Here is a 14,167-nt window from a genome sequence, read left to right as displayed (position 1 = left end):
TACAGTCAGGACAATATGCCATCCTGTATCAACAAAACCTACCCTAGAGTTCTGGCATTCAGTTGGTTTTGACTTCTTCCCAGCATCACAATTCCATGAGTTGACCGTTTTCACACATGTGGTCCAGACAAATTGTGACAGAAAGTTCACTTAAAATGGAAAAAAATGGCACCAACAGCTTACAGAAGAGCAGTCTTCCCACATTGTATGCTGGCCTTGATGCACCTTCAAGTCAACAAGATAATTTTAAACTTCTTATGTATGTTTCCTATGTATTCTTTTTCTATGTTTTATATTCTTCTCTGTAGAGAGCAAAATTTATTGACCTCATATGTGTTCTGACACCAGAGCCTATATCTAAATATAAGTGAATCATTGAGAGGATCAGAAAAAGCTGAATATGTGAGGCTTATCTTGCTCTCCTTCGTAGAGCCCCTCTTCTCCTTCAGGGTACCATTTACCCTAATTGTTTCCTCAATGGCTCTAGTGATTTTAACAATCTTGTATTGTAGTTTTGTTTTGATTTCCCTGTTTGTTTAAAGTTTCTATGACAAGATACTCTCTGACATTTTCTTTTCATTTTTTTTCATGTAATTTTCATTTATGTTCCAGTCTCTTTGTTTCTAAGAAGTGGTAAATTGAAAGTTAGTCTATGCTCAAGGCTATTAAGGAATGAAACTATTTTAGTTGCAACCTGGAAACATTATTTTCTAGTGCTAAGCTTCAGTGTGGGAAATAAACAAAAGATGTTCATATTTACCAGTATATTTTGCTCCTTATTTTTGTTTGATTTTTTTTAAGAACCAGGGAACAGTGGCTATAATACTGATGTCCCCAGGATAAGAAAATTCATATTTTAGATATGATCTGGTAATAATTTACCACTCTCCTGTGTGTATATTCACCAGGATTTCACTCATAATTTTTTTAAAGGTTCATGTCAGGACCCATGGCACCATAGCTCATTTAAAATAACTAAAATTAGTAAAAGGGATGATTGATTCTTTTAATATAGCAATCAAATGTGGCATTATATAAGACAAGTAAAAACTGTATAGAAGTAGCAACTACGAATTTGTAACACAACTTATTGACAACCTCATAGTGAAAGTTCAAATCACCAGGCTGACATAATGAATCTTGAAAAACATATTTTTCCTCAGTTGATATATTCTTTTATAGGGGATATTTAAATTAAAAAATAGGTGATATAAAAATCTTTGAGCTTAGAAATGAATTAACTCAACCTAGTGACTTTTGCTACATGTCTATGTCTGTTCCAGCCATTACAAACACAGATTAAAAAAAAAAAAGCTGTGTATAAATGTCAAGTGTGAGCCTGGTGTCAGGCCCCTGCATCAGGATCATGCTACCTACGCCTGAAAGGAAAGAGAAACAAAAACCAACCAATCAAACCAACAACCAAAAAACAAAAACAAAAACAAAACAAAAAAAAACCAAACAAAACAACAACAAAAAACCCCAACCAAAACAAATGAACAAACAAACAAATAAACAAAAAAACCAAAAGACCTTAAACTCAAATAACAGTTTCAGATTTAGTTTCATGTCCTGTCCAAAAATAATCTATCACCTCTCTGTTTTGGCTTTATACTACAACAAAGCACAGATGTAGTAAGAATACAAAGGAGTTATCCTAAGACCACTTGTACTGAGTAACCTTTTTATTTTTACATTGAGAAGTCAGACTTCTACATTTCTTTACCATTTTATCACCCAAATAATATACTAAGTAGAGTAAAGCCTTGAAAATAGTCCAAACTTCATAACCTTCTAAGCAAGGGGTCATTGACTATGCATTTGTAAAGTGAGGGTGCTTAGTCTCTGTGTTCAATTGTGTCCACTTTTATTTAAAAGTATTCATACAGTTTTCTGCATTCAAAAATATGTATGTGTATGTGTCCATACAGACACCATAGAGCATGTGTGGAGGTCAGAGGGCAGCTTGCATAAGTTGGTTCTCTCCTTCCACTATGTAGTTTCTGGTCTTGAATTCAGGCTTTCAGGATTAGTGGTAGGTGTCTCTACTCAGTGAGCCATCTTATTTACTCCAATTTCCTCTAATTCTACTCTTGGTTCAATATTTTTGGTAGATTTGGGCTATGTCTATTATCACCCTGATAGGCAATCTTCATTGTGGAATTTACTTAGGTTGAAACAGCCAGTTATATAGATAGCTCTCTGCTTTTGACTCCAAGGTTGTTTATATTGACCTTTAATTGACACAGGAAGATCAAACCTGATTGGGTTTGGGGCCATCCCATTGGATGGGGTCTTGGCTTGAAGAAAGAAAGCATGGAGAAAGGAGATGGGCACTGGTTTAGCCTTTACTTCATCCTGATCCACCCCTATGTGAGTAACCACTATGTGTTTCCTGCCCTATTGAGATGCATCTCTTTACAATGTGAGTCAAATTAAGTCACAACAAATTAATAAAAACACTCCTTTACATTACTTATCTCTTCTCTTTCCTTCCTCTAATCCCTCCCATATAGCCCTCCTCACTCTCCTTCAAATTCATGGCCTCTCTCTTACTAATTATTATTGAATGCTTATATGTATATACATAAATTATCTTACATATCTTCTCAGTCTGAATAATATTACTTACATGGAACAGGACTGTGGGGAGCCGCACTCACATTTGCCATTACAAGATGGCGCTGACAGCTGTGTTCTAAGTAGTAAATAATCTGCACATGTGCAGGGGCAGTTTTCCCGCCATGTGCTCTGCCTTTCTCGTGATGACAACTGGGCCGATGGGAATGACGCGTCCAATCAGGGAATGACACGTCCTAGGCGGAGGATAATTCTCCTTAAAAGGGATGGGGTTCTGGCACTCCCTCTCTTCGTCTCTTCGTCTCTTTCTCTTCGTCTCTTTCTCTTCATCTTTTCCTCTGCTCTCTTCCTCTGCTCTCTGCCTCTCTCCCTCTCTGCCCCTCTCTCTGCCTCTCTCTCTGCATCTCTCTGCGTCTCTCTCTCTTCCTCTCTGCCTCTTTCTGCCGAGCTCTTCCTCCCTTGCTCCTGAGTAAGCAATAAAGCTTTGCCGCAGAAGATTCTGGCTTGCTGTGTCTTTCCTGGCCGGTTGCGAACGCGCATAAGACAGGACTGACAAAAATGTTTGTTTAATTACTTATCTGAGTGAGTGAGTGTGTGTGTGTGTGTATGTGTGTGTGTGTGTGTGTGTGTGTGTGTGTGTGTGTGTGTGTGTGTGTGTGTGTATGTACCTAGATCAGGAGAAGATATTGGTTCCTTTAGTGCTGGAGTTATAGGCAGTTTTGAGCAGTCTACCATGGGTTCTGGCTTCCTCTGAACTCTGATTCTCTGCAAAAGACTATCCTTAATGTTGAGCTATCTCTTCATGTCCAGAGTTTTCTTTCTTTCTTTAAGTAGCTTTTTGCCATATACTTGGTCACAGCAATTATAAACATTATTGGTAAGTCACTACCCTAGTGACTTCTTCCATGCTCTACCATCCATGGAGATTTACTTGGAGATAATGGGATCTCCTAGACCATTTCTGTATTTTTTCCTCACCATTTGACAGATGAGACCAACATTTGAATACACTCAGTTTCAGTTCTTTGACAGTAAGGCAATTTGTAGTGTGTGTGTGTGTGTGTGTGTGTGTGTGTGTGTGTGTGTGTGTATGGTTTTGTGTTTGTTGTTGTTTTGCTCTTTCTGGGCTGAGGGCTATGCTTGGTTGTTCTAGTTTATGCTACTAACCACTGTGAATGAAATGTCTAGGTTCACTAATTTGATACGAGATATAAATCATTATTAGTCTACTGCTGGCATACACTAACTACTCATTGGCTGCAATAATCACATTAAAAAAGGGTTTTCAGCTAACATTTTGGTATTAATAATATTGGTGAGGTGCCTCATTCTTTCTTTTTATCTATTGTTTTTATATGACAACTTTGCTCTGAATCAAATCCATCCTTGAAGTATCTTGTTATTTTTTGTTTTGTTTTGTTTTTAGTTGATTTTGTTGTTGTTTGTTATTTGTTTTATTTTTTGCCACTTTTGGGGGAGCTTTAGAGACTTGTATATCAAATTGTTTCATAGATTGCACCCATCAGCTTTTATCAACCTTTTTGGAACACAAACTGCTGAATTTTTAGTCCATGGGCATGTTTCTCCTGTGTCTGGCTCTTGATGTTACAGCTTTGGTGAGGATGACTGACCCAATCATCTGCCATCTCTAGCACACTGACCTGAGTTACCTCACAAGGGTTCTAGGATTCCAAGAGAAGCAGGAGAGGGCACAAGCCACCAGGAGGCTAAGCATGATTCCTACTTGATTTTCATTTTTGCTTGCCCCACTAGTCAAAGTCAGAGGGCTCAGCCCAGGCTTGCAGAAGGCTACTTCCCACTGGATAGGAGAAACTGACCTGATTCACTGAATATCCTGACAGTTTCTCTTTGCCAAGATTCTTGAAATATTTCAAATACTATCTCTTTTATATTAGCTCACAAGTATTTTTTTATTATTTTTAAATTCACATTTCAAATGCTATCCCAAAAGTTCCCTGTACCCTCCCCCACCCTGCTCCCCTGCCCACCCACTCCCACTTCTTGGCCCTGGCATTCCCCTGTACCGGGGCATATAAAGTTTGCAAGACCAAGGGGCCTCTCCTCTCAATGATGGCTGACTAGGCTTTCTTCTGCTGCATATGCAGCTAGAGATACTATCTCTTAAATCCAGTAATTTTGGTAGATTTATATTTAGATTTTAGTGATTCTAAAATAACATGTTTAGTGGGCAGAAATTATAGCATTTTGAAATCTATTTTATTAGTTTTGGAATTTTTTAAAAACAAATTTTACAATTCATTTCCCTGTTCCATTCCTTTGGTTCTTGTGGGCACTCTCATAATCTAAATGCTTCTTATGTAGCCTAACTTTTATTAGTCAACTTGAAAATTTATTGTGTTCTCTTAAATTTACATTACTTTCTTACTATTTTAAGACTTTGTTGTTCTTCATGGTCTTGTTTATTCTTCATTTCTGGGAACATTCTGCAAATTTTTAACCTTTAAAATTATATTTTCTTATTCCTTGCTTAATTAATTTAGATTTGGTATTTTGTATGTTCTATAATTTCTAAATATTTTAGCTCATTTTGAAAGAGGCTATCACCTGAACATGATAGCCTCTTTCAGGGGACATGGCAGCAATTCTAAGGGAAATAGTGAGAAAGGTATGGAAGGTAGAATGGAAAGGGGAAGGTGATTTAATCTATTTCTATTAAAACATATTAAAATCATACACACAGGGGAAAATCCGTTAATAATGCATGTTTCATGATGTTCTTCTCCTAAAAATTCCACTCCAATACCACTTGGAAAGAAAATACCCTGAATTTCATGGAAAAAATGTTATCTCTGTTGAAGACATAAACGTGATTTCCTGTAAGGGATTTTACTCTAAGTTACAGGCAAAGTTATTTCCTTCTCTTCTTCAGGATCAATTATATTCATTTGTAATAACAAGCCAGGTAAATGAAGTAAGAACCTATATACCTGACTGTCAACAGCATCCTTTTAGTATATGAACTTACAAAGTATATACACTTTTAAAGAATATTCAGCACGTCTCCTTTAATACAAGTGCTGTGTTGCCAAAGTCATGTTTATTCATTTAAAATTAAGTGACACATTTCTACACATACCAGGAGAACATGGCCCATGCTGAATTCAAATTACATATTGCAAGTCTCATGTTTATAGATATTTCCTTAATTACAGAAATTGCTAGGAACCAGTCTTTGATCTAAAGCAAGTCAGGTTGCATTGAATTATAATGTTATTTGCTTCTCTTTCCCCCAAATGACAAGTTTGAGCTATAATGTAATCTAATAATGTGATGCGGAGTGCCAGATCAAATGGAATAGGACTTGTCTGACAAGTAGATTTAAAAATAGTGTTGGAACAGTCTTATCTTGACAGGAGACCTAAAATGTCTTCTAGCCAACCAAGTTGCCTTAGTTATATCTATATTTACAGGTTTGCATCAAAATATTCGCTGGGAATGAAAGACAAAGTCTCAATGAAATATTTCTGGAGTATGACAATAATTTTGTAAGAAGCAAATCCTAGGCAAATTCAGTAAATACTTTTTGGCCATTTGAAACATGCATTGATCAACTATTTTTAAATCAGCGTTTGTCATCTCAATGTAATTAGGCATAGATAATTTTTTTGCTAACGTTAGAGGTGGGCACATGTATACTTGGAAGAGGAAAAACAGATTACTGCTATGAAGAGTTGGCCCTTTCCCTTACGTCACTGTCATTTTGGTTACCAAGGATAACAGATATTTATCAAGTCAATGTCTCGTCTCTCAGTAGCAACAAAGGTATTGGAGTTTATCCAGAATGGGCGGAACTGCAGATTATGAAAATGCTCCAAGGGCTCACTTTGCTTGACAGCAAGAGAAGCTCATGACTCACTCACTGTAAAGTCAAATGTATTGGCAAGAAGTCAATGCAAAACAGCTTGGTTATAAGTTAGGATACATTTATTCATTTTAATCTGGTAACATACCCTCAGTAATATGTACTCTTTCTTTATTCATATTAATTCATATTAAATTTTTCTGCATAGAGAAATTCACCAAAATCTGCAACACTCCCTAGAGAAGATGTCATAGATTCGCTTATGTATACTGATGATTGTTTTCTGTATCTGTAAGTCAGTACAGCAATACAAATAAATATCTCCAAGTCCTTTGTAAGATGCTCGCCAGAACAGAGTACTTGAAGCTTTACATCTTGCCTTATTTTCCATTTAGAAAAGGTTTTAACCTGAAGACAGGTTTATCATGATAATCTAGTTTAAAAAAAAAAAAAAGGCTGGCCCTGAATGAGACACATTTAAGAATTTTTTTTTTTACCTTTAATATGTTTTAGTTTCAGATGTAAGACTCTAGTGTGAGATGAAATCAGTAGTTGTAATATTAAGGAAAGTACTAAATTCTGCTTTCACAAATTCTGTTTTAGTGTACCAATGCTTCATCTTTAACACCATCACCATTATAATCTCTTCCTCTGGCTCAAGTTCCTCTGTTGTATCACAGCCCTTGGTGTAGTCAACAGAGCTCAATTATCAATTGATAAAGTCACCTGTTTCATTCCATCCATTATATCAAGTCACACTAATAATAAGCAGCTCTTGTATACTCTCTGCCTTAAGAAATCCTGTGTGTGGGAAAGATAATTCTGGGTATGAGTGACAAATTAGTGTACAAATCAAGAAATCGTTTGCTGCCACAATGAGTAAAGTTCACAAGAGGCAAAATTAATCTATAATAAAAAGTCAGTTGCTAGTAAGTGTTTTAGAGGTCAAGAAAGTCAGGAAGAGATGGAATAGAAATGGCATTCTGTGGAGATGGTCTAGACTATTCTAATTTGAGACATAAATTTACTTCAGAAATGAACAAGATGAATTCTTGAAAGAAGTTGTTCTTTCACTTGACACACAACTAAAGGGAAGAGAATCTTAGGAGAGTAATTATATCCTCAGATTAGTCTATGGGTACATGTGTAGGGCATTTTCTTAACTATTAATTGATGCAGAAGGGCTCAGCCCACTGTGAGCAGTTCCAGATTGGGACAGGGAAGCTATGACTATATGAGAAAGAAAAATGATCAAGCCAGGGGAAGAAAGCCAATTAGGGGCATTCCTCTGCTTCTGTTCCTGCCTCCATTTTCCTACCTTGAGTACCTGCCTCCTGTTCTAACTCCTTCAGTTGTAAACTCTTACCTGAAAGTGTGAGTTGAGTTAAATCCTTCTTTCCCCAGGTTGCATTTGGATAGTGTCTTGACATAACAATAGAAAGAAAACTAAAACATAAATTGGTACCAAAGAATATGGCAAAGTTACGGTGATATATCTACTCATGGAGGTGTGTGTGTGTGTGTGTGTACGCATGCTTGTCAGTTTGTTGTTGCTACTTGAGAATTGTGGAAGTGTTTGCAAATTTGAGCTGGAAAATCATCGAGTCTCCAGCCTTTAATAAGCTCTTTGGTAGGAACTAGGAAGATAGTGCTGAGAGAAATGCAGGTGATGGAGGAATAGTTGTGAGATTTCAGAAGGAAGCAGACTCTCTCAGGGCTGCTCAAGTGATAATCTCGATTCAGAATTTGTTAATCTTTTATCCTATTGAGTCAATTGTTCCTGGTTATCTAGGGCTGAACAATTCAACGAGCTGTGATTAATTCGAAACCAGCATCACTGAAGTGAAACATGGAAATTTTTTCTTCAGGGTTAGCACATAGTATCTATTGTGGTCTAGAGAGAGCCTAGGCTGCTTGTTAACCTGACAGCTGAACTCAAGTAATATGTAAGAGTCTTCCTTACTGTACTGGTTTTGGTGGCATGCAGTTAAAGTGGTCATGGAGATCAGTTGAGAGTTGGTAGTATGACGTCAGGAGAGATCACTTGAGATTTTACAGGCTTAGTTGCAGTACTGAATCCTGGATATTGGAGATGACAGAACCATGGATGGGATGTCTGCCAAGAAAAGGACAATTGTGTGATAGACAATCACTGAACCAAACGAAAAAAGGAAAAGTTATAGTTTAAATAACTTTTAAAATTTAATTTATTTTTAAATTTTAGACAGGCGTTACCTTTGTTGTTCTGCCAGTCTTAGAACTCACTCGGTGGACCAGGCTGGTCTTGAACTTGCAGAAATTCACCTGATTCTGCCTCTCAAGTTCTATAATCAAAGGTATGTGCATTCACATCCCTAAAGAGTTTTGGTTTAATGTGATATATTTTTCTGTCATATTGGACAAGGAGTAGATTGTCCTGGTTAGTGTTTGTTAACTTGACACAAACCCAGACATACCCAGGAATAGAGAATACAGTAAATTGTAATCTCAAATATGCCCTTTCCCCTATAAGTTGTTATTGGACAACATTTTACCATAACTATAGATAGCTATATCTGAAACTATAGCTATGGATAGCAAACTAGAATAGCCAATAAAGTCTTAAAATAAGAATTTATGTTTACTTTCCTGGGGACCTATTGATGGGTGGCAGGGAGTGCTTAAAAAATTATATTTGTATTTTATAGGTCTTGAAGGCATACTAAGTTTTTACATTCACACTAAATTCTATGGCAGTGGTACTCAACCTTCTTAATGCTGTGACACTTTAATATAATTTCTAATATAATTTAATATAATTTAAATATAATTTAATATATTGTGGGAACCTTGACCATAAAATTATTTTAGTTGCTGCTTCATAACTGTTATTTTGCTATTGTTATAGATCATAATGTAAATATCTGTTCCTATGACTTAGGCAACCTAGGTGAAGGTGTCATTCAACCTCCTAAAGGTGTTGAAATCCAGAGGTTGAAAACTGCTGTTTACAGGAACATTTTGCTGCCAAGAGACATGGTCTTCGGGAGAATATTTTAGAAGAATGTACAAATGCATACACACATGTGTACAATAAATATGGTGACGGTAAACCTGAGAGACCAGAAAGTGCATGTCAGTAATTTGTGGCAATTCTCATGATGATTTTGAGTAGAAGGATAAACTGAGATCTGGAATATTAGTTTGAATGTACACCTAAAGGACTTTAGTGGAGTAAGTAATGGAAGAAAAGATCTAATAGCGATATTCCCTACTTCCAGTGTTTTTTGAAGTGTGAAACGTAGTAAATGTGGATGTTGCCTTTACAGGTTAAAAAAAAAAGGCAGAAACTGTTTGTAGAGTGTAGGAGAAAAAAGAACTTTTTAAGAATCAAGGTATATGATGTATTCTTGATATATATGATATATTGTGTATATGAAGAATTCTGGGTGGGAAGTAGGAATAAGACATAACATAAAATATTCGATTAAACATTTTCATTGAGAAAAATTTGCCTCTTCAGTTGTAAAAATAGGAATTGTCTGTTTACAAATTATGGCTAAAGTTGGGATTTTATGTGGTAGGTATACCCCAATTGAATGACTTATGGAGGCTCGCCTGGTACCGGAGGTGCCAAGTTGGTGACATTATTTTGGCAGATGATAGGTCATCTTCAGAACCTAGATCAATACAATGGATGTGTTCCTTTCTTTACTCCTCGCCTGTCTTTCCTGTACCTCTCTTTTTGCTGGCTGCAGGTCTCATGGCACCACAATGTTCTCCTTCTTCATTGTCTCCAGACAGAGCCAGCAATCCAAGGACTGAAACCTCCACAATAGCTTGTTTATCCTTTAAACTGTTCCTCTCCATTACTTATGTTAGCTTAAAAATCTTGATCAACATGATAGATGGATTAAACTGGGTGTAGACAGAGAAGTGAAGGGAAGAGGGAGAGCAGAGTTACCAGACGCTGAGAACTGGCTCTGGGAAAGGGAGAATCTCGGGGAAGATACTAAAATGCAGATCAGTGGGGCAGGAGGAATACAATGATGAATCGCTCTGAGAGACCCAGTAAAGAAAGTTTGAAAGCATGAACCGCATCGAGTGCTTCTGGAAGGGAAGGATGATGATGTCATTGAATCTAGCTTTGGAATTGGTAGTATGCAGTCACTGGTGACCTTGACAAGATCGGTTTTGATTAAATAATGGAGGCAGAATTTTACTTTGTACAGGCTTCAGGGAAAATGATTAGGTCTGGAATGATGCGAAATGAAAGGACAGGGATGTTCTGCTAAATGTAGCGTTGTAAAGGAAGCTACTGTCAGGCAAATTCTGAGCTAAATCCTGGGAGGAAATCAGGGAGGCATTCCACATTACAAGTTCAGAGCTGTAAGCCCCCAGGGAAAGCTTATGGTTGATGCATGGATCCACTAGCTTGAGTTCCCAGAAATACAGAGTAGAAAGGAGAGTAGGAAAGAACCCAGCAGAACAGTATTTAGTACTTTTTGTTGGAGCATTTCAGGGCTCCTGGGCTCTGATTTCACTATGTAAAGTTTATGAGGTATTGTTGTATAAATGTGCTTTAGAAACAGCAAAGAGGAACATTTGTGATTGTTGTTTCCTTGTTTGTTGTTATGAACATAAAAGCTGCTTTTATACTGCTGTGTCTCAGGTGTAGAGCTCATTCTTAAATTGTTACTTGAGCCACCAACCCACTGTATTAGTCAACATGTTTTAGAGGATCAGAACCAGTAGGATGCAGATGTAATTATGAGAGGTGATTTCTTATCTTGGCTTACACAGTCGGGGGCTTGATACCTTCACAATGGCCCTGGGCAGGCTGCAGAGAAAGAGAAAATAGCAGCCACTCAGACCAGGATGCTGGAAAAGACTTATGAGCCCCAGTCAAAGAGGAATCAATGAAGCAGCCACAGTCAAAGGTTAAAGGTCTGTACAAATCTGTGTTCAGTGCTGAAGAATCTGGAGTCTGGTATCTATGGGCAAGGACAAAAATAAACAACACACTCATAGCCTGAGAGTGTTGCTTAGGGTTAGAGTGCTTGATTAACGTGAGCTCTAGGTTCAACTTGCAGCATTGCAAACAAACAGACCAACAAACAAACAAACAAACAAACAAACAAACAAACAGTGAAAAAGAGGGAATGTGGTGGTTTGAATAAGCTTGACCCATTGAGAGGTATGGACTTATTGGAGGAAGTGTCTCACTCTGTGTGTGTGTGTGTGTGTGTGTGTGTGTGTGTGTGTGTGTGTGTGATGGGGTTGGGGGAGGTTGAGAGCATCCTCCTAGCTGCTTGTAAGACAGTCTTCTCACGTTCACCTTCAGAACAAGATGTAGAATTTTCAGCAACTCCAGCACTGTGCCTGCCAGGGTACTGCCATACTCTAACCATGATGATAATCATAAGCCAGCCATAATTAAATGTTGTCTTTTATAAAAGTTGCCTTGGTTATGGTGTCTCTTGACAGAAATGGAAACCCTAATGAACACAGTGACAAAACAACTACAAAAACCAAAATGCAGCAGCAGCAACAGCAACAACAACAAATAAGAACGGATATTAGAGCAATGATTATTTTTTCCTTCTGTTTCTATTTGGGCTAGCAGGTTTTCTGCTTATTTTAATTGGCTCCACTTTCATTTGGGGTACCTGCCTCAGTACACTGATCTGTATGGTAGCTACCCATGGAACCACCCTTACTGATACACCCAGATAAATACTTTAGCAAGATTCTGAGTATTCCTCATTTTAGTGAACATGACATCCAGAATTAATCACTACACTCCTTAACCACTTGGTGAATATCTACAAATTGATGACCGATTTGATCTCAAACTGAATATGCTTTGAGTCAAAACGATTATCTAGAAATTCATTCCTGAAATCTCTCTTCCAGAAATAGTTCCTACCATTCCTGCAAAATATTGATTGGTAAACATCATTATTTTGCCCATGTTATCTCAATAGCCATAATTTACAAAACTATCTTAACAGTGTCTCAGACTTTACTTTGCTCCTTGCATCTGTGAAGCCAGTCCCTTAATACACCCCCTTGTCAATGCCCAAATGAAGCTTGCTATAGACCCTGATCTCTGCCTTGTATTGCTGTATGACTTGGTCTTCCATGTTGTTAAATTATTCTTACTGAACACATGGAGAATGATATCATGTTTCCCTCCTCAATATTCTTGAATGTCAGTAAGACTACTAACTTCTTAGGGTTTCCATTAAGGTATCTAGTAATTTCGTTTAATTGTACTTTTGAGGGTAAATGAATTCCTTGAATGTTGGACACCTGGTTAGTGAGAACAGAAACAAGTAGTGCCAGCCCAGTACTCAAATTCCTTTTCCCTTGATGGGGAAAGTGGTCTTCTCAGCGTTGAGTTGACTATGGTGGAAAGAAATGACAGCTGGCATTATTATTTTCAACTTAAAGCAGAATTGAATTTTCCTGGGCAGAATCATTAGTAGGTGATTTTTAACACCTGAAACCCCAGATATAATAGTTATATTTTTAGAAAAAAAAGTAGAATAATGGTTAAGGATTCCTGTATATTTCCTTTAGTAAAAAATGATAATAATGACCTATCTGAATTATTATCTGATTTTATTGACTCATAAGTGTAGTGTTCAACAGCAAAATGTATTATGGGCTCATGTCCATACTTCTGGCATCCATGGCGCCTGGGGTAGGAGGACTGTGAGCTCAGACGTGACTTGACTACACAGTGAGTTTGGGGGCAGATTAGTTTATGTCATGCATGGAACTCAGCTCCACAGTAGTAAATGACAAGCAAACATTGCCCACTCAGAGGAGCAATATCTGCCCTGCTTCAGCCAATGTATACTTTTTGTATCATATCCTTTACTAGTATTACATCATTGCTCTAAACTTGCTCATGCCATTGGTCCTACTTACCAAAACGTATGTTTCTTAAGTATGATCAACTTTTCTCCTATATTTTAAGGGACTTTAAATGCTGTTTCAAGAACTCGTCACGAGCAGGGGTCGCCATCTGGGTTTCGGAACTCCGCGGGACCTAGGAAATTAGTCTGAACAGGTTAGAGGGTGCGCCAGAGAACTGGACAGCTTCTGGGACAGGCGGAAGCACAGAGCCGCTGAGGCAGTACCCTTGGCGGGCCGCAGACAGCCAGCCACCTTCCGGACCAGAGGACAGGTGTCCGCCTGGCTCGGGAGGCGGCCTCAGCCTCAGGAGCAGCAGTCACCATCTTGGTTCCAGGACTCCCTGGAACTTAGGATTTTAGTCTGCACAGGTGAGAGTCTGCACCACAGAAGCTGACAGCTTCTGGGAACTGCCAAAGCAACACAGCTTCTGAGAGAGGCCCTGTTTTGGGCCTTCTTCTTCGACCAGGAGGAGGTCCAAAAACAAGATATCTGCGCACCTTCCCTGTAAGAGAGCTTGCCAGCAGAGAGTGCTCTGAGCACTGAAACTCAGAGGAGAGAATCTGTCTCCCAGGTCTGCTGAGAGACGGTAACAGAATCACCAGAAGAACAATCTCTAAACAGAGTCAACTATAACTACTAACTCCAGAGATTACCAGATGGCGAAAGGTAAACGTAGGAAACCTACTAACAGGAACCAAGACCACTCACCATCATTAGAACCCAGCACTCCCACTTCGCCCAGTCCAGGGCACCCCAACACACCCGAAAACCTAGACCTAGATTTAAAAGCATATCTCATGATGATGGTAGAGGACATCAAGAAGGACTTTAATAAAT

At 38.1% G+C, this 14,167-nt stretch overlaps 1 long non-coding RNA gene across 1 annotated transcript; it reads right to left on the bottom strand.

Moving 5' to 3' along the window:
• Positions 1-67: 67 nt before the first annotated feature.
• Positions 68-13,525, bottom strand: Gm38778. Its single transcript, XR_868825.1, has 3 exons — positions 13,343-13,525; positions 8,388-8,540; positions 68-225 (listed from the first exon to the last, which is right to left on the bottom strand). It is a non-coding gene; the product is annotated as a predicted gene, 38778 (long non-coding RNA).
• Between the last annotated feature and the right edge of the window lie 642 nt (positions 13,526-14,167).

Source organism: Mus musculus, chromosome 6 (assembly GCF_000001635.26).
Source record: "Mus musculus strain C57BL/6J chromosome 6, GRCm38.p6 C57BL/6J".
In the NCBI taxonomy this organism is placed as follows: Eukaryota; Metazoa; Chordata; class Mammalia; order Rodentia; family Muridae; genus Mus; species Mus musculus.
Note: the sequence above shows the minus strand (reverse complement) of the source record. Positions and strands in the feature narration are given on the sequence as shown.